At 42.6% G+C, this 21,137-nt stretch overlaps 1 pseudogene; it reads right to left on the reverse strand.

The window, feature by feature from the left end:
- Window positions 1-1,799: 1,799 nt before the first annotated feature.
- Window positions 1,800-14,458, reverse strand: LOC108925589 (solute carrier family 26 member 6-like; annotated as a pseudogene).
- Window positions 14,459-21,137: the final 6,679 nt, after the last annotated feature.

Consider the following 21,137-nt stretch of genomic DNA (forward strand, 5'->3'; position numbering starts at 1 on the left):
CGTTTCATGCCTGACATTGTGTGTAACAGACAGCTTCACTTTCTCCTCGGGTTACTGTGACTGTAAGGACATCCAGGAGCCAAAGACAGAGGCCCTTTGTCAGACTTTTCTCTTGTCCATCCAGTCTTTTAATCACGTTTAACCGTGTTAGTTCACAAAACATTCCTATATGATGACAACATACAAAGTAAAGGTATTAGAAAACTGTAATGACTAGTTGTTCGGTATGATACTTTTATTGGTCGGGCTAAAGCCATGTTACTCTAACAGCCTCTGCTTGGGAGTAGCAGTAAAGGGAAGGTGGGCTATGTACAGTAGCAATACACCACACCTATTGTGTTGTATTTATTTGTACCCGCCCTTTACACTTGATATTTGTGTTTACTTATCATCAGCACATCCTGGTCCAAATATGTGTTTGTTCATGTCTATTCACGTCTATATGAGCCTCGTCACAAGCATTTCAGTACCTAGTGTACCCAGTACAACTGTACAAATGACAAATAAACGACCCCGACTCCGACCTGCTCTGCACCTGCTCAGCCAGATGACCACTCTCCGTCAGCTCTCTGTCGCTCTACGTGTGTTAATCTAAGTGTTAGTATTCTGTGGGTTTGTGAATCAGTGTTAATATTCCAGAAGGGTTTAATGTGCTGTATATCCACATTGTGAAGGATGCCTGGAGGAGGGGGTAAGCAGTATGTGGTGACACCAAGCCAAGCAAAAAGCAATAAAGACAGAGATGGAAACTGCTCATCGTGTTCATCTTGTCTATTTTAATACATTACCTCAGCATTAAATGAGTTTATAAAACAAGTACAAAAAGTATCAGTCTCCATGCATCTTCTTCTAGTGAGCACATAATTACAATTTGAGTGTGAAGCTTAAAGGTACAAAACTATTCTCATTAATACGATATCTATATTCACTACCTGTACCTGGAGAAGTTCACTTCTTCACAATAATTACTTTTTTATTTCATTTGTTTACTTAAGAAATAAATATCAAGAAGTTACTTTATAAAAATTTGCCTGTGAAAATTTGAAAATAAAATATATGATAACATTAAAAATGTCCCACATTTTATATTGAGACATGAGATAAGGACTCTTTGCTACTTTAAGGAGTCTCAGCACTGCACAGCCATCAACCTCGTACCCATCAGTTGTATATATGTGCAGCTATGCAGATGTTTACTTACCTACTTTCCATCATTCCCCTCTTTTGTATCCGTGTACACACATACACAGGATGGAGGGAACAAGTGCCTGCCTACTTCAGTGGTGGAAAAAACCTGTTGCCACAGTAACTGCAATCCTCATCACCATAGAAACACAAAGGTAGTGGGTGGGGTGGAGGGAGGCTGGGCACATTTTCTGTGGCGGTAGAAGGCAAGGAGGCACGATGGAGTGTCAGCGATGAAGAATACTGTGCTAATGTTCCGCGTCACAGCTTAGTACTGCAAGCACTGTCCAGCAATGAGTTTCGTGACGCCGCAGTCGGCACACTGGATTTGAAATGGCCATTGACAGCAAGTTTACAGTTCTTTCAAATAAAGGGTGTGTCCGCGACCATGCGTGTGTGTTTTATTTATTAATCTTATAACAGTTTCATAGTTAGTTAGAATAATGAATAGTTAATTGAATGCTGCTTTTTCAAGGATACTTTTATTGTATATTTATAGTACTTGTGGCTGCCCTTTCCGTTTTCACGACTGAGAAATATATTTGTAGCTGTGCCTGTGATGTGTGTTTTGGTGTGCAACGTTTTCAGTCTGTGTGCGTTTGTGTACATGTGTGCTATGTATGTGTTGGGGAGCAGCATTGAAGTACAGTACTAACCAGCATACGCTCATAGCCAGGCATGGATGGTTGGCCACGTTGTGGGGGGCAGTGGAGTACAGCGTCATGGACAGTGGCAAACAGGTGTCACTTTGCAGGGAAGAGGAGAAGAAGTCTCCTAGCTCCAACTGTTCCACCACGCAGGCTGAGGACAGGGGCACATGGGAGGCGTTACACACTGAGAGACCACACAGCATCTGATCACACTGACCAGAAAACACACACAGGCTGCTGTCAGCACATTGCTATTTAAAACTGAAATAAATATTTACTTTTTGTTTGCTTTGGAGCTGATTCTTCTTATAATAGTCAAATTGGCCCAAATATGTGTATAGTTTGTCCAAGTCAAGCTGAGTTTGTTAATGTTGTGCATCAAGAGCATTTGAAGAGTACTATACTCTTCAAGTGCCATTCAATGTATTGACCATTTCTCCAGCCGGATATAATTCAGCCATTTATTTATAGCCAGGGGAATGCTGCCGTGTTGTATTGATTTCACTTAAAGTACTTTAAAATGCACTCACGCTGACAGTCAGCTGTGTACATGTCAACGTCTATCCCTCCAAAGTCATGGAGTATCTCCCAGGTAGCCAAGAGAGGAAGAAGGTTGGAATGCACCGTACAAAGTCAAGGCCAGCTCCTGCGGCGCAAAGCTGTTATTGTGAAATAAGTACATATTAAACATTTAGCAGCACAGTTATGTGGGTATGGGCACTGCAGATGCTTCATCACTGCCCCCTTCCTCTCCCTCCCCTCCACCTCTCCAACTGCATCTTCTACTCACGTTTTTCAGAGTCTTGATACATCTTGATGCATTCAGAGCCTTGACTGCGGCCATGAAGCAGGCGGCGGAGATATCCAGGATCACGCAGTGGGTGCTCAAAGAGTTTGGACCCAAAGACTCATGAATCCATTCCCTACTAGCAGCATCTGTTGTTAGAGACTGAGGAGCTCACAGTGTCCTCTTCCAGCTTGGTTAAATCAGCGCCGGCCCAGTTTACGTGGCCACGGAGGGCCCCCTCTTCAGTAGGAGCAGCGCTTCTCCGCTCTTGCATGCTATTCATGTATGCATCCACTGACATGGAGATTGTTCTGCCACATTCCCGATGTGATCCCATCTCGCTCTCCACCTTGAACACCACACTACAACTATCCATGTGTGCTTTCAGGACTCCTCTCTTAGCAATGAAAAGAAGATCAGAAAGGTTACTTTAAGAAGGTGACTTTAAGAAGCAATACAGCTGATTTATCCATTACTTCACTTTATACTTTTCATTCTTTGCTGTTAGAACAAGTTCAAAACTGCCATATTCAGCACTTATGACTGTAACACAAAGATGTGCACCGTTACTGTGCACTACTACGTATGTTATGTTGGTTAGTGAGGATGTTCATGGATAATGTATAGAATTTTAATGGCATGCCCAGCTCTTGGCCTTCTTACTTGCTTTCTTTTCTTCTGGTGGTTTAGCTTTGCTGCCTGCTTCTTTTTATGGGTCAGCATCTTCTCAACATCAATCCTGCTATGTGTGTGGATGGAGCAGGCGGGGGTCAGTAACTGCTTTTAGTGTGGCATTATTATCATCAGCACGGTGGGTTCAGACGGTGCCCGCTGTGTGGCGAGTCTGGTGCTGGAGCCCTGCTTGGGATGCCTTGCGACGGACTGATGCCCCGTCCTGGGTGTGTCCCCTCCCCCTTTGGGCATGCAGCCTGTGTTGCCGGCCAAGGCTTCATTCTCACAAGGACCACTGTGCAGACGTTACTTGACCATCTTATTTAAAGCTGGGTTCAACAAATGCACTGAGAGCCACAGAAAGCACTGTGAGCTGCTCAATGACCTTTTCCAGAAGGGTCTCCAGGTAAAGCTCAGCATTAGCAAAATACAGCGCAGTGGATGAATGGAGATAGTGACACCTGGCACTTCTTTTGCTTATAGGTAAGAATAACATCATTGTGAGAACAAGCATAGCTCCGCCTTCCTTTGCCCTCATTCACACACACACACCTGTCTGAAACTTCTTGTCCTGGGCAGGGTTGTGGTGAGCCAGAGCCTAACCTGGGAATACAGGGCATAAGGCTGGAGGGAGAGGGGACACACCCAGGACAGGGCGCCAGTCCATCACAAGGCACACCAAGCAGGTCTTGAACCCTACACCCACCGGAGACCAGGCCCTGGTCAAACCCGCTGAGCCACTGCGCCCCCTCTCTTTCATACACTCTTTCCTTTATTCATTCTTTTTCAGTCCATCTCACAGCATGCTCCACAAAGGTTTGATTCCACCAACTTCCATGTACAATCCTCTTCAGTTGTGCTGGTTCTTCTTGTTTCTTGCCTGTTTGCATACCTCTGTGTCCAAGTAAATATCGGTGTTGTGTGCCTGCCCAAGGGATGAGTACATGGGCCTGAGAGTGAAATGAGAGGGGAAGAGAACAGAGAAAAAGAGAGAGTGAGGACAGATGGAAAGGGGAAAGATGGAGTGAGACAGGAAAAATAAAAAAATTGCTTTAACATGGAAGGGAAAACAGAATTGAAACAGGAGACAGAACAGTCAGTGCGTTAGTGAGCAACAGATCTCCTGACAGCACCTGATGGCTAAAAATATTTCCACTTGTCCAGTAGCATAGCGGATTAGGAGACTGACTTATAAACTAGAATGACCCTTCCACAGTATCCCGGAACAAGGTACTTTACTACACCTGAACTGCTCTAGCAAAAATGTCAAGCTGCATAATTGGGTACAGCTGCAAGTCGAACAAAAAAAGTGTCAGCCAAAGTAATAATAATAATAATAATACACTAAACAGTCAGACAGGCTGAAGGAGGGCTCTCACTGCTGACTTTTGAAGATAACAGTTAGTAAGGCAAAGGCCAGGGAGGCAGCCAGGCTCAGGTCCAGGTTAAACAACAGCCTGGAGATCCGGGTGACCAGCCACACCAGCTGGAGGCCAAGTGGACGGCAGAAATGAGGCCAGGGGACAAACCACGACAGCAAGGCCCAGCATGGGTCAGCACACCACAGCCAAAACCGGCAGCTCTCACTCTTGGTCCATTGAAAAACTTGTGTTTTATTTAAAGCTCAGTGGTCTTTGAATTGCTCACTGAACAAATTGCACAGTTCAAATTATGGATGAGGAAAAAACTGCAGATGCATTTATATTAATGAAATGTACGGCTGGTATTAGATGATTTCTGAAAATTTAAACAGAATAATGAATGTAGCGCTAAGATTGCATTGAAATCAGTGATACATTGTCACAGCTGCAAGTCACTTCGAATTGCGTATAAAGTCACTGATAGATTGCAGTTGAGACCACCGCATCAGTCATCATCATTTAAATTATTCATGCGTATTCTTTCAGTTTTGTATTATTTAAATTGTATCATTCCTTCAATGAACATGTAAAACAAGGCTCATTCATTAAGTGCTCAATTGTAACAAAAAGCAGCATACCGAGGGGGCAAACAGGACCTGAACTGAGACCCACTGCACTAAAATACACTGCAGCACAGAGAAAAAGGCAAAATTGCCTTCCAGAAGAACTGCTCGCTTCCTGAATGTGTAATCTTGTGTTTGTATTAATGAGTTTAGTGGTTTGTAGTAATGCACATTTGTACCAGATCAACTTTGCTGCTCTTCCACAGCACTGGAATTTCCTCACACTGCTTGAATATACCTTTTAGGTTGAAAAACGCAGTGGTGGAGAGGACCGCCCGGGGCATACAAATACACAAATACACACAGACGACCTCAGTCGGAAGCTGTCGTTCAGTTATTTTAGGCACTGAGCTATAATCATGTCCCTTGGATGAAAGGAGAGACATACTGTACCTTAGGGAGCTTCTCAAACAGTGGTCCCAGTTTCAGCACTGTGATCAACACAGTGAGGCAAAAATGGCCCCAGCCACCTGACGATGTGCACAAACGCATGTAACGATCACAGCAGATCATTAAAAAGCACACATCTACACCATATGTCTGGTTGTGTGAATGGGCAGCTGTGCATTTATAGATAAATGTAATCTCTCCGTGTATGATTGTGCTCATGGGTTGCTGGCTGTGTGTGTAATGAGAGCTGTTTCTATGCATATGGTTGTTTTCGTGGGCAGCTGCGTATGTATGTAAATGTGGTCTCAGGTGGCTGTGTGTGGATCTGTAGAAACAGTCTTCATGTGTTGCACTTTTCTTGGGTAGCTGTGTTTGTTAGTGTGTTCATAGGAGGTTGCGTGTGCATGTGCCGCCAGTCTCACCTGTGTCCATCCCCTCTTCCCCTTCTCTTGAATCGGGCTGCGAGACATGGAGGACAAGACAAAGTAGCACCAGAAAAGGCCCCCCACCCCATTACTGAGGCCCAGGGCTAACAGCTCCTGCAAGAGGTCAAAGGGGTGAAAGGTTAGGGTCCCTCGGAAAGGGCACAAGAAGGGTTGCACGTTACGTAGGAAGCAGGAGCTCGGCACTATCTGGCATCAAAGCAAAAAACTCCAGACAGCAAATCATATCAACGAAGTTTACAGGACTGTAAATCCTGCTGTATTTACCTTAGGTAGACATACGTCCAAACAATTCGGTGTGCAAACATACCCTCCACAGGCATTTTACATGTGCTAATGGCATTCCTCTTGGTGTGATAAGTGCTGCTCAGAGTGCACTGAAGTCCAGTCTCCTCCAAATGGAACAGTTCCATCCATTAAAAATTCAGTGTTAAACCTTTTAGAGACGCTGTCTACTCATGTTTCTTAATCAGAGTAAACTGTTATACAAAGACTGGTCAAAAATCTTTTTGAGCTTGTTTACTCCATGCCCAATTTCATGAGATAAGACATAAATGTACAATTACAAGACTGTTTCAGTCTGTTAAAAGGTGCAATTGAATGCAACATGGGTTTGATCTTAGATATAAAAAATGAAGCATTATTGTTTTAATCAAAACTGATTCTGTTATGACAAGTGCTTTGACTCTAACATATCATATCAGGTAAGGCCATGACTGTGTGTACAACTCTGTAGTCCTCCTAAACCACAGTTTACTCAATGACCTGTGACCAGACGTGTGTACAACGAATTGAATCATTAAATTCGATTGTTCTTGTGAATTTCTGAAAATGGTCACTAATAGGAGTGAAATTGTGAACAAATTCATTAGTATTTATTTTAGTTTAGGTTTTATCAAAAAAAGTTGCTGTTAATTGAAATAATTAGCATTCTTATGCATTTTAAGTGCCGAAAGTGTTAACTTCTAAATTCAGATGTCATCAGAAATATTCAGTTTTCCCCCATCAATATAGTTTTTCCTTCATTAACACTAATTCTGTGTGATGAGATGGAAAAATTATTTGGTTAAGCACATTTAAAGAATTAGGTATATTAAGTCAAAACCTCAATCTAGGAAGAGCTCTTGAAAAAAACAGCAGATCCAGCAGCTTTCCAGGACTAGGTTTGTCAGATACTGTTTTAATGTTATATTTAGCGTGACTAACTATGGAGAAGTTGTCAGTCTATATGTTCAAGTTGTATACTGTTCATTTTACATACATTACTTTACCAGCAGGGGGCGGGGTGGTGTGGTGGTGCAGCAGGCTTGGCTGGGTCCCGCTGTGTGGTGGATCTGGGGTTCGAGTCCTGCTTGGGGTGTCTTGAGGCAGCCTGGCATCCCACCTTGGGTGTGTCCCCTCCATCCTTGTGCCCTGTGTTAAGGCTCTGGTTCGACGCGACCCTGCTTGGGACAGGCGGTTTCAGCCAGTGTGTGTGTGTGCTTTACTAGATCAGGACTATTACATATATAGTAAGGAAGAACTTATTCTAGCCTGCACTTGTTCAAATTACTTTATATGGCTTGAGGACAACAAGCTCTGCAACTCGACAGAGAGTAGAGAGGTGGAGAATGGAGGATAAGGTTCACGCTGAATCCTGATTTTAGTCATTAAACAGGAGACCACATAATGAAAAATGTAAAATCAAATCAAATTCTATTTGTCACATACACAACCATACACAGTACGACGTGCAGTGAAATGCTTTATACAGCTGTCCGACATGACAATCTAGAAAGACAAATACACACACTTTCTGAACCGCTTGTCCCATATGGGGTCACGGGGAACCGGAGCCTACCCGGCAACTCAGGGCGTAAGGCCGGCGGGGGAGGGGACACACCCAGGACGGGACGCCAGTCCGCCGCAAGGCACCCCAAGCGGGACTCGAACCCCAGACCCACCAGAGAGGAGAACCTGGTCCAACCCATTGCGCCACCGCACCCCCCAGAAAGACAAATAACAGGTACTAAAATCTACAGAAAAAAATATATACAATATATTTATGCATATGTAAGACCACACACACACTTTCTGAACCACTTGTCCCATACAGGGTTGTAGGATGCCGGAGCCTACCCCAGCAACACAGGGCATAAGGCCAGAGGGGGAGGGGACACACCCAGGACGGGACACCAGTCTGTCGCAAGGCACCCCAAGCAGGACTCGAACCCCAGAACCACTGGAGAGCAAGACCCAGTCCAACCCACTGCACCACTGCGCTACCACTATGTAAGACCAAAATGTATAAATATCTAATTATAAATATTTGTGCGGCATAAGATGTAGTGCAATATGGTGTGCAACTGTGCAATGTAATGTGCAAGATCGCGCGGGTACTTCACTTTGAGTTTGTATATGAGATGGAATAGCAGAGGTGGAGTGGTTCCTGGAGGTGACTGGTATTTAGTCCTAGGTGTTGTATTGGTTGAGGGTTGTTCACTCAAAAGTTGTTCATCAACCTTTTAAAGACAATTTCTTTTGTCATTGATGACAAATCATCAAGATTTTATGTTACCTCACATGCTGGCAGCGATGGGCACAGATCTACCCCACTTACTCACTATTGAGACAGTATAGTCCTCATACAGATTTCTACAGTGTAACTGCCTGTATCATCCTAATGACTCATCTATGTCTTAAGGGTTGGAACTCAGAAACAGGACTTATTGTCTCTGGCCCCTCAATTGTCTATTAAATGAATGAATGTAAACGTATACAGTATATTGTGGTGCACCCTCCCAGAATTCTCTCAGACCAACTTCAAAATTAATAAACACAATGTAAATTCAATGTAAATTTAAATACCCCAGGTGAGAATAAGTTAGAAAAGCAAAGAGTTGGAAAGAAGCCATCACACTAGTCAGGGTCTCTCTGATCATCACACAGTCTGCTAACAACATCAATGCATTCTTACAGCATTTCTGATAACCAAGAACACACCAGTCAGCCGTGAAGTCATAACTGAAAGATAAATGTAAAGAGAGACAGCACTCGGATACCCTTGAAAAGTAGAGAAAGAAAATACAAACACATATTAGCCAAGTTAACGGGCCCAGCTGCAAAAAGTTAGAGATGTGCCTACCTGGCTACTGCCCACCTTGTAGATAAATTTGATGGCAAAGATCTTGCCCAGAGAGATGTTTATGGCATAGCTCACAAGGCATTCTGCTATTACCTGCATGAATATACTGAATGAGAAGGTGATAGCGGATAGAAAAGGTGAAAGAGAAAAAAGAACTGAAGCATATTCTTAGGACACAATGAGGAATCACAGTACAAGTAAGGAAGGCCAACTGGTTCTGAATGGGACATCCCAGGTTGTACCCAGGTATTTTACAGTACTTCCAGATCAACTGGGAGCCAACCAATAAGTGTATCCTTGAGTATAAAGTACAAGCAGTTCTTAACAGCCAAAGCTGCACACACTCACCCGCTTGGAATGTCTCCCATAATATCAACACCATAGTGCCTGGCCAGATCAGTGTAGAATGAAATCAGTGTTGTGACCATAGTCTGTATGGTAAACACAATCAACTGATTACCAGCTTTGGGGCTTTTTCGTACATGTGTAATCCTAATGTCTTGAAAAAGATGGCATGAAGTTTACTGGTACACAGTAAAATACTCCCTTGCCAGGTCACTAATGCTGTGCTGAGTGTTTATTTTGAAAGAGCTTGTTTCCTCGAACCTGGGACACAGTTACATGAGTAAGGAAAAGAAAGATATGTTGGTGTGAATCCATATAACTGCAGTGATATGAAAAGAATCTGTATAATGGTGGCTGAAGGGATCATCAGACTGAGCTGCGAAATCCTAGCTGAGTGCAGGCCTGTTGGATATTAGTGTCTCTGTGGAGATGCTCGTACACACATTCATGTAACAGTGTGTGGGTGTGTATTTGTGTGTGAGTGAGGATGAGAGAGCAAGTAGACACCTCTGCTTTTCACACATGGCGTGGGTTTCTGTTTAAAGCAAGAGGCTGTGATTCGCTAAGGTGCCTGAAACTTCACACATATGAAAGAAAGCCCAAAAAAAACAAGACAGTCTTCTGACCCAGGTAATGCTTTCAGTTTGACCGCTGTATTAGAACATGTAGGAATGTCAACAGTACCAGATAAAAACTCACACACACACACACACACACACACACACACACACACACACACACACACAATGGCTGAAGCCGCCTGTCCCAAGCAGGGTCACAGCAAGACGAAGCCTAACCCGGCAACACAGGGCACAAGAGTGGAGGGGGCGGGGACACACCCAGGATAGGACGCCAGTCCATCGCAAGGCACTCCAAGCAGGACTCAAACCCCAGGCCTGCCAGAGAGTAGGACTCGGCCAAACCCGCTGCACCACCGCGCCCCTCCATAAATAAAAACTCAAAGTTTTGATAATGAACACATAACCCCAGTCTTTCCTCTGACTGTGAATGTTGCAATATGTTTTCCTGAAGAATGCCAAGTGCTGAGAGACATGAAGAGCAATAGACAGGAGGAACGTACGGTACAAACACAGGCATACTGCTATAAGCTCAATGGGAACTGGGCAGGAGCAGCTTGTGGCTGTAGGCAGAGTTGAGCTCTTTGACTGCAATGAGAGCCACAAGAGAAACAAAAGCAACCACCAGGATGGAAACATTGGTCTTGGGCAGCAGAGCGCAGATGTCAACCAGCATCTGAGGAAAGGAGGATATGGAGGTGTAGAAAGCCAAAGAAGATGTGAATCAGATGTGTTTGGATGTGCAAAAAAAGCAGAATTCAGCATGAATAGGAGGAGCTGGGCTTGTCAGTTTTAGGAACAATGGAGATGTGACACACGTATGCAAGTTTTGCCAAAGAGAGGGATTGTGGGAGGAGACAGAAAAACTTTGAGAGTGACTGGATTAACAGCGGTGTGCTACTGATTTAAACCAGGGAGAAGACACCGGCAAAGCAGCGTGGCGACACCAAAGATGTACTTGACTTGTGATACAACAACATGCACAGAGGCACCCGCGGTATAGCCCAGGACAAGAGGCTCTGACAAGTATGTCGCCACAAAGCCAAAGCACACCAGGACCAGGAGAACCTGAGGGGAGAATCTGTAAGTCATCCAGTGATTTGCATTCAGAGATTCCCAGATGCCTCACCTTTGGCTCATGCCATGTGATTTTTGACATTTTACATGCAAGCTGTAGAAGGTCAGTCTTATGGAGAAATAAATGAAGGGCCATTTCTATTCAGCTGTATGTATTCACACACAAATTTACGGACACATTAAAAATCATCAGCTTATAAAAATTTAATTACAACTAGACAGTGCATTTTTCAATAGACTCAGATGAAAGAATTAGCTTGTAGAGTAAGGAGCAAACTGGGATAAGTGGGATGGCTGGCCATGACTGCTGTGTGCAGAGGCAATGTTGGACACACCTGGAGAATCCCTCCCAGGACTGTTGTGGTGACAGCCACCTTAACCTTGAAGGCCTTCTGGGCAATGACCTCTACCTCCCCTGCCCATTGGTGGCTCCCCTGTCCGGGGCCATGCGCTCAGCGACACTGCCTACCATGATGCTGATCACCGCAAACGTTCCTGAAAATATCAGAGCAGAAAAATGTGTACAGATGTGTAGACGTACACATACAATGGCAGCTGACAATGTTGGCACACTGGATTACACTCTGGAGCTCAATGCTATGACTGGGCACTTAATTCAAGTGTTTTTCAATGCTCAACAGGTAGAGGAGCAGCAGGAATGGCAAATGCTCTAATTAGGGAATAAAATAGGTGTTCAATTTACATAATTTCTATGATCTGACAGTATCATAGGAAGCTTTAGCTGATTTATACAAAAGGACAGTATATAGCTAAATCGCTATAGAACCTGATTTCCATGCCTGCTCACCTATAGAGATGTACCAAAGATGAAGCAGACCAGCACAGGGTGGAAGGATGTGTAGAGACCAAACTCAGGAGGTGCAGAAGCTAGCGCTGCATATGCCATCCGTGCAAGAAGAGGAAAATATTGCAGCTGAATTCTGTCATCCTAAAAACAGGAATGCTGCAGATGAGCACTATTAGGCAGAAAAAATCTGTAGACAAATTCTATCCTTCTGATCATAAGAAACCTATAATCACTTGCAGACTCCAAATTAATATTTTAACTGTCCTAGTATGAACACTGGTATCCCCGATTATGATGCGATTTACTGTGTGTTTGAGTCTTTTGCCAAATTGTGTAGGTAATGGCTGTATCTGTAGTACATTGCCAATGATTAGTCATTTTACACAGTTTTTCTTGTCCTCCACTGCAGGGAATGTATAAGATCCGATTTGCTCAGCGCGCCCACGCTGATGCCAGCGATAAGGTCCCCTGGGGCGTAGTCTCGGATGGGGATGCAGGCAGCCAGGACATGACGGGAAAGCAGCTGACCATACTTCGCCTCAGTCTTGGCTCTGAGCGTCTGAGGGGGAGTAATGGAGAGAGGACAAAGAGAAATTAGTGTGAGGCGAAGGATAAAGAACACACAAGAAACACAGAGGAAAGCGAGTGCGGATATTAACTGTGTTGTTTCTGTGTGTTTGTGGTAAGGCTCAAATTGTGATCTGAGACAACACATAGAAATGATTTACAGAAATTGGTTAAAAAAAAAAAATTAAAAAAAAAAGGCAGAATACAATAAAGAATATGAGATATTGAGATTCCAGCTTATCAATGGGCATAAAAACTTGTAAATTCATTTTTTCTTTCTGGGGTTATTCGCAGTATTCTGACCGACTTTTTACGAAGAGTTAGAACAAAGAATTATCTTATATGCACATGAGTGCACTGTATATGTTTATTTATGTACTGTCTGCAACCTTGGAATTCAGGTTCCTGGTAAGTTTTTCTAGTCATTCTGAGCTTTGTGAATCTGAAGACAAAAATTACATACAGAGAAATAAGATAGATGACTGACTACTAAGAGTAACGTCACATTAAGTAGCTACATAAGTCAGAAACCGAAACTTCACTATGCAGGTATCAGTGGTTGAGTCTGGTAGATCTTAGAAATTTGAAAAGCTAAAGCAGTTTAACTGCAACAGGATCCGCTGCATCAAAGGGAGAATAAATAATGTAAAAACAAATGTGCATTACTATGGCTTTTTGAAATGTGCTATCTGTAAAACATGAATGACATAATTTGGAACTCGAGAATCATGTTCCCCCATCACCACAGGAGCTGAAAATCTGGCAGAAACATAAGAAGCTAAGATGACTCCAAATTTGGCTTGGCTCTCATGCTGTGGAAAAACATAAAAAAATAAGAAGTGCAGCGATTTATTTATTCAGCCTCTTTTTCAATTACCACACTCATTGAAAATGTTCTGCCTTCATTGAATTTTAAGCATAATTAGATGTGGTGAAATAGAAAAAACAGCAATACAGCTGAAATGTTTTTCAGCAGTATGAACAGAGCTGTACAACAGTGTCAGGCAGGACTCCAGTTTCCTATGTATTTCATGAGTATCTTTTACAGTTTACATACAGTTTTTAGTCCATGGGCAAGATCTTTTGGCTCTAGAATATACCCAGATATATGTTACATTAATATAAATACAGTTAAAGAGGTCTGGTGAATTCCAGGTTTGCAGGCAGAGCTTTTATCTGTGGATAACTCATCCATCACTATGGCTGCTGCACTTCTGAAACTGTTTTCCAACACTGCATGATGATGACCGGTGATACCACTGAGTCTCATCCACACTGATGGATGTTAAAGTTACAATTACTGCAGGTACAAGATTGCAATCATTTACCCATTCACTGAGCAATTTAGGGTAAGTACCTTTCTCAGGGGCACTATACCCAGAGGTTGGGATCAAACCTGGGCTCCAAATGCAGTAACTGTGACCTGCTACACTACCAGCTGTTCCCCAACTAAGACTTTCCAGGAAAGTTTTAAAGTGCAGCATTCCTGAAATATATGCAGATAACGTCATTTACTTCAGCCTTAAATCACATAGTTTTGTGTCCTGTAGTGCAGTGATGTGTAATTGCTGCCACCCAACTCTTACCTTAAGCAGTTTCTCAGTGTGGCTTGATCTGAGGGTCTCTGTCTCAGCTCCTCCAAACTCTGTTCATCTAGCACAGGTCTCTCCACCCGATATTCCTGGCTTCTCTGCTCCACCACCGTGTCAGCCCTTTTACGCTTCCCTCCTTTCGTTCACCTGTCCTGCTCGGTTGCTGATAAGGACTGCCGGCCGAGAGTGTCTGCCTGCCTCCCTTTGACCTTGAGTGACTGCTTGCCCATCAGTCCTTCACACTGATGATCTGCATCATCAAATTTGAAGGAAAGACAACCTTCTGACTGGGAGCTTGTTGGAAATCACAAAGGACGTATCCACCACCGGTACGAACCCCACCACTGTACAAAAACTAGTGGAAGAGCTGCGGCAAGAACTCCCACTGAACCGAGAGAAGGAGAGGACTTGTCTATCAAGAAACAAGATACAAGAAAGTCTGTTCCAAAGCACAGTGTTCTGTATGGAACCGAAGGTGGGGCTTTGTGCCATGACCATAATACTGTTTGAGCCTCTCATTCATTTCAGGAGGGAACTTCCCCTTCAACCACCCTCACACCCACCCCATCTCCCTTTGTAGAGCCTTTGTAAGTAAGGGTAGATGAACACAGAAGGGGATCCTTTGCTTCAGATGAGCAACTCTGGGAAAAGTACAGCTGCCAGATTTCTGCAAAAATTTCACTGAGAAGGGAAAAAGAAGGCATAGATGTTATTTAGCGTAATATGATGTATAATAAGATGTTCTTCAGCGTAATACAGGATGTGAAAATCCATACCCGCTGAGACTTCAGTGCAAATAGTTTTTGCATAGATCCTGAACTCATTCAGGAGGGTGTGGTGGTGGTGCAGTGGTGCAGTGGGTTGCCCTGGGTCCTGCTCTCCGGTGAGTCTGGAGTTTGAGTCCTGCTTGGGGTGCCTTGTGACAGACTGGTGTCCTGTCCTGGGTGTGTCCCCTCCCCCTCCAGCCTTACGCCCTGTGGTGCCGGGTTAGGCTCCGGTTCCCCGTGACCCTGAATGGGACAAGCGATTCAGACTCTGTGTGTGTGTGTGTGAACTCATTCAAGAAACTTACTGAATTTTCACAGACACTGTTTTGGCTTTTAATTTCAGATAAAGTTAAGAAATTGTGCAGTAACTGAGAAAGACCCTACTCTTGATGCCCCATACTCATGTTTTATTACTTTCTGAAACTTTTGTTTGAAAAGGTGCAGGACAGAGAACACTGTGCTCTGTCCTGAAAAAAGCACTTTATACAAATAGAAACATATTAATTGGTTTTTCTGTCATCAGTTAAGGGGGCGGGGTGGCGCAGTGGGTTGGACCAGGTCCTGCTCTCTGGTGGGTCTGGGGTTTGAATCCTGCTTGGGGTGCCTTGCGACGGACTGGCGTCCCGTCCTGGGTGTGTCCCCTCTCCCTCCAGCCTTACGCCCTGAGTTGCCGGGTTAGGCTCTGGTTCCCCGCGACCCCGTATGGGACAAGCGGTTCAGAAAATGTGTGTGTGTCATCAGTTACTTATCTAGTGAATTAAATCCCTGAGCCATCACAGGTTAATAAAACTGTTGATACATAAAACTTTTATTTGTCTATGAATAGCAAGAAACATTATCAGGTTTTAGGGTTGTAGGAGATAATAGGTTGTGGAACCTGGCAATACTGACGGAATCAAGCAGTAGGGTGGGAAAAAACATATGACTAAAGATGAACAGAACAGGAATACATATATAATCTATATATATATATATATATATATATATATATATATATATATATGTATATATATGCACTAAAGTTGGAGTATAGGGTGCCATTAGGAATAGACCTTGGGAAGAAATATGCAACTGAAAGTTACTAGCAATGCAAAAAAAAGTGAAATACATTGATTGATTGAATGTAACTCAGAAAAGGAATTTTGGGATGTGATGACTTTTCACATTGCATCAACTCACTGCTACAATTTTGTCTGTCTGTCAGAGTGATGAAGTCTTGGGTTGAATGATCACACTCATCTTCTCTGAAAAACCCAAGAAGTCATATATCCATCACACAGTAATAAGGTGCTTTGAAACTTTTTGGACAATTTAACCACATTATGAGGGAAGTAGTGGAATTTGTAACTTGAATAACTTCACACAGTGGTTCAAGCCCATCTTCTCCTAATTGTTATAATCGTCGATCTGTCTGATCATAATTGATATGTTTCCTTTTCAGCAGTCTGATTTCCACCTCAAACCTTATCTATCCTCAGCCAAACTTGTTGTCACCTGAAATGAACATCTTTGAATCCTTTATTTTTCATCATTAGTTAACAGGAATTCTATTCTGATTATTTGTGAACGTCTTTCCTTCAGACAGGTCACTCACTAGTGATAACCACCTTCTCTATGCGGGGTCGTGGCAGTAAGGAGCCTATCATGTAAGCATATGGCACGAGGCTAGGACTCCAGTCCAGTGCAGAGCATCCACAGAGACAGTCACCCACTAAGGGCAATTTAATGTCACTGACCATCCTGAGACATATGTCTTTTGACTATGGGAGGAAACCCATGTGACCATTGCAAGAACATTAGTTTGGACCAAACCTATCCATGATCACATAATCCACGTGCTGCAATGCACCAGTGCTACCCGCTGTTCTGCCCTTTTTTCAGCCCGCTCATTCGTCACTGTATTTGTAACATTTGTAGCTTTTCATTCCAGACTGTTATTCACCTGCATTGAACATCCTTTCCCTTCAGTCTCTTTATCTGTTACCTTTAACTATCCCAACTATATTTTATCATTTATAGTTATTTTCCTCTAAACAGTTCTTTTTCCACCTTTAGTTAACTTAACTTTCCTTAATAATGTTCATTGCTGACCAGTAAGGAACACCACTGTCCTACAGTTAGCAAAACTAACACACGGGCAAACCCAAATACTCTGCAGAAGTTTCTACAGGGCTATCACTGGATTTCTGATATTTGACGTTCATAAGGACAAAAATCAACAGAGCTTCATTGGTTCACATAAGGATGTTTGACTTCCTGTTGTCCAAGAACGCTGTGATCTTATATAGGTCTGCTTTTACATTATGACTTGGGCCAGCTTGCAGCAGAAGTTTTTCATTAATTCAGAACAGTATGCTGCTGTCCTGAGCAACAGATGCCCCTTAATCAACATAAAAGCCCTTTAGAAATTCATAAGATAGATGGTTTCAGTTATGAAATCAGTCATGTTGGTGGGAAGCTTCTGGGGTCATTCTTGGAGATCTCAGAACAAATATTTCAATTACTTCAGTGAATCTTTTTTTTGCCAAATACAGGACACAAAATAGCAGACACAGTGATTCTGTGTAAGTGCCTTTGCCAATATCCAGCTATTGCGAAGGGCAAAACTGTTACTGCACCCATTTCCTGTTAGAGGGATGAAAAATGCACTTTGGCTGCAGACTAACAGAATAACAATCAAGATTATTTTAAGAACATGTGGGAGAGGGTAAAATGCCTACAATCTCTCAGCTGCACACTTATAAATGCTATGTGTGTAATCGAACTCAATATTAAAATCTTAAACAAAATTTATTTACATAAATATACCCGAGTTGTGAGCTGGCATTAGATGAACTGTGTCACTGGTTGGATTCAAGCTGACAGTGCCACTGTCTTACCAGTTCCATCAATTTATTAGTGTCACGTCCATGCCCACAACTCAACCGACAGCACCTGACTCTACTCCAACACCTGATTAACTGCTCACCCTTTAAAAGACCCTCCTCAGCTCCCATAACTTTGTGGAATCTCATGAGAGACAACTGCCCTCCTTTGTGATGTCCAGTGCACATTCAACTCTTGTCCTCAGTTCTCTGCCTCTGGTTTTCGTCCCTTTGCCTTGTTTCCTGACCACGTCCATGGATCTTCGTTTCAACGCCGATCGACCGACTCTTCGCTTCGCCTCCTGACCTCGCCCATGGATCCCTGCTCTGACCCCGACAGCTGATCGACCGACCATTCGCCTTTCCCCGACACCGAGAACTTGCCTGATCCCCTGAATCCAAATGAACGACTCCGGACTTGGGTCCTGCTGTCCCGGTTCTCACGGCAGCCCATGACAATTAAGAGCAACTGACTCCAAAAAGGAAAAATCAGGAGCAATATATGGGCAACTTGTTTGAAGGCTAAGAAACTTGGTTTCCTTCTTGTAGATTGTTGCAAAATCATATTTTGACATTTGGACGTATGTGTTTAACCCATCTGAGTTTATCTTCCTTAATCACAAAGTGATTTGTAGTCACTGAAGGCGACTTAGTTTTGCTCTCCTGTCTCACATCACCTTTTTTTTTTTTTTTCTTTCAAATAACACCAATAGGTTGTTCAGTCATGGATGTGCTAAACCTTTACTTCTCTACTTTTGATTTCCTTTGTTGTTACTGTATCTATTCTCCTAGAACAAAGCTATCTTGAGAGGTCCTAGAGAAGTAAATCCGAAAACAAACCGTAAAAGATCATTTCTGTTTAAATTTCATTTGAGATAAACACAGCTTATGTAGGCTTGAAGTTCAATGAAGCGTGTGACTGTATCCTGGTTCTTGGTTCAGATTAAACCTGAAAAGAATGGAAAACTTTTGTACAGAATGTTGACCTGAATCTGTAATAAGTCATAGAAGAGCTTATAAAAATGTATAAATATTTTATCTCAAACAGTATGATAGATGATCCCTAAATGGTATATTTTGTTTAGTACAAAACTGTCCCTGGGAAATCACATTGTAAACTTCCCCTTTACAACACCAGGTGTCTCTAAAACACTTTGCACAACCAATGGAACCTAATGCAGTATGTGTTTAATACTGTCCACACTGCCACTAAGAAAAGTAAAAGTAGTTATTTTACATAGCATTCATAATTAACTTGTAATTTATACAGGTAATGAATGAGCTCCTGCAGAAAATTCGGTGACATCTCTTTTTAAAACACAGTAATAAACAGCATGTACTGTACAGAGCAGTTGGCATTCCTGGGGCAGTGTTTCAATTATGTTACTATGGTTATTTTAGTCAAGATAACAAGCCATCTGCTGTTGTGCCTCAAAAAAAAAAACTCACAGCCCTTGAATTTGCCTTGTAGCTGTTAGCTGTACTGCTCTGTGACGTATACAGCCCTCAGCTCAGTGCATGGAAATAAGCAGTAAAAATGCATGTGTCTGTTTCACTGCAGTATGCATTTCAGGAAAATAATACTTCTAAAGTCAGAGTTCTCATATCTTCAGGACCAACCAGCTCACTGTAACTGAAAACAGTAAATAAGATACAGCATGCGTTTTTCCCATCACTGCAGGAACAGGTGAGTGGGAAAACAGACACATGTGGGTGGTTGCAAAATACCTGAGAACAGCCATGCTGTCATAGGAGAGAATGGTTGGTGTCTCTAAGAACATAACAAAAGGCAGGTTTGTACTCTGCAGTTGAATGTAAGCATTGCTGTTTCTTAGATTCATAGCCACAGTTGTTAGTATGTTTCATGCATTATTTTTCTTCAATTACACAGAAACAACTGAAAATGTGTGAATAGTATAAGGGTATTAGATTTCAACAATGCCAAAAACTACAGAGAACTGATAGAGTTAAATTACAATAAAGAAAAAAAGAAAAATAAAAGAAAGAAAAACTAATTTTTCAAGTCCCTGTCTCTTACTACCCTTTGTGATGTGTGCTATATATATGTGAACTAGTAGACATGTTGTGTAGGCATGACGTGAACTTGTGTCTGAAAACAAATTACAGCTTGTTTAAAGGCATTTTCCTACCTAATACTGGAGTTCAATTTAGACTACTCATGTTAAGGAAGGAGAAAGTGTAACAGGAGTCTTTGTTCCCGTAACCGTGACATGAATGATGTCATTACCTTGTGTTGTAGAAAGTGCAGCATTGTCTGAAGTGAAGTCGATAGTTCAAGTGATTTTCCCACCGCACAGGGCACCAGCTGCAATGTTCGCATCCCCTCTGAATTTTTTATTAAAGGGTAAACTAAGCAATATTTTCATAGCCTTTATTTCCAGTTCATATCTTGCATTTTTATCACTTCACATTCAAAGCCTTCCTGTGATACAATAGCAGCAGTTCTTACCAGCACTTTTATTTTTTTATATATTTTTATAGCATGTTGCAAGTGACAAGTGCAGGGGTTATGTGTGCTCACGGCTCTTTGAAACACTGATGTTATTACCAGTGACATCTAATGGAAAGTGGTAGTTAGGCTTTGTGTCTTTTAGCTTTGCATCTCAGTGCACAACTGATCATTTAAGGTCATTAACAGCAGAAAACACAGCGATGCCGTTGATAGCACTGCTGTCTCAGTATAGAGTTTGCATGCCCTCCCTGTGTTGATGTGGGTTTCCCCTGGGTGCTCACAGTCCAAAGACGTGTTTTCAGTGAACCGATTACTCTAAATTGCTCTTAGTGTGTCTTTTACATTGCTATGCTGTACAAATGTATGAATGGCTATAGGGAGTCTGAGGTAGCGCATCCAGCATTAGAAGTCACCTTGAACAGAGGAGTCAGCTAAACACTAGTAAACAGTTCTTCTACGTCGCTTTGGAGAAAATTATCCGCTACACGAATGCAAAATGGACAGAAAATAACACCACCCGTCTTCTGAATGTAACAGATGTACTGACTGGCATGAGTTATCAAATGGCATACACCTCAAAACATTAGAAACTTGAATGAATTGGCCTTAAATTAACCCTGGTTTCCAGCAGCACTGTAGGGGTGATATTTAATTGATGCAAAAATGACATCTTGTGGAAGATGGTAGTGCTAGAAGTAAGGGGATGTACTGTATTAGTAGATCATTAATATTAGTATTAACCTTTGAGCTGGAGGCCCTTGAATTGCTAACCCCTTCACCAAAGGGACTTAAGTTACAGTGTTACATTTTCCACAGCAGCAGCAGAATTTG

This window comes from Scleropages formosus, chromosome 2 (assembly GCF_900964775.1).
Source record: "Scleropages formosus chromosome 2, fSclFor1.1, whole genome shotgun sequence".
Classification (NCBI taxonomy): Eukaryota; Metazoa; Chordata; class Actinopteri; order Osteoglossiformes; family Osteoglossidae; genus Scleropages; species Scleropages formosus.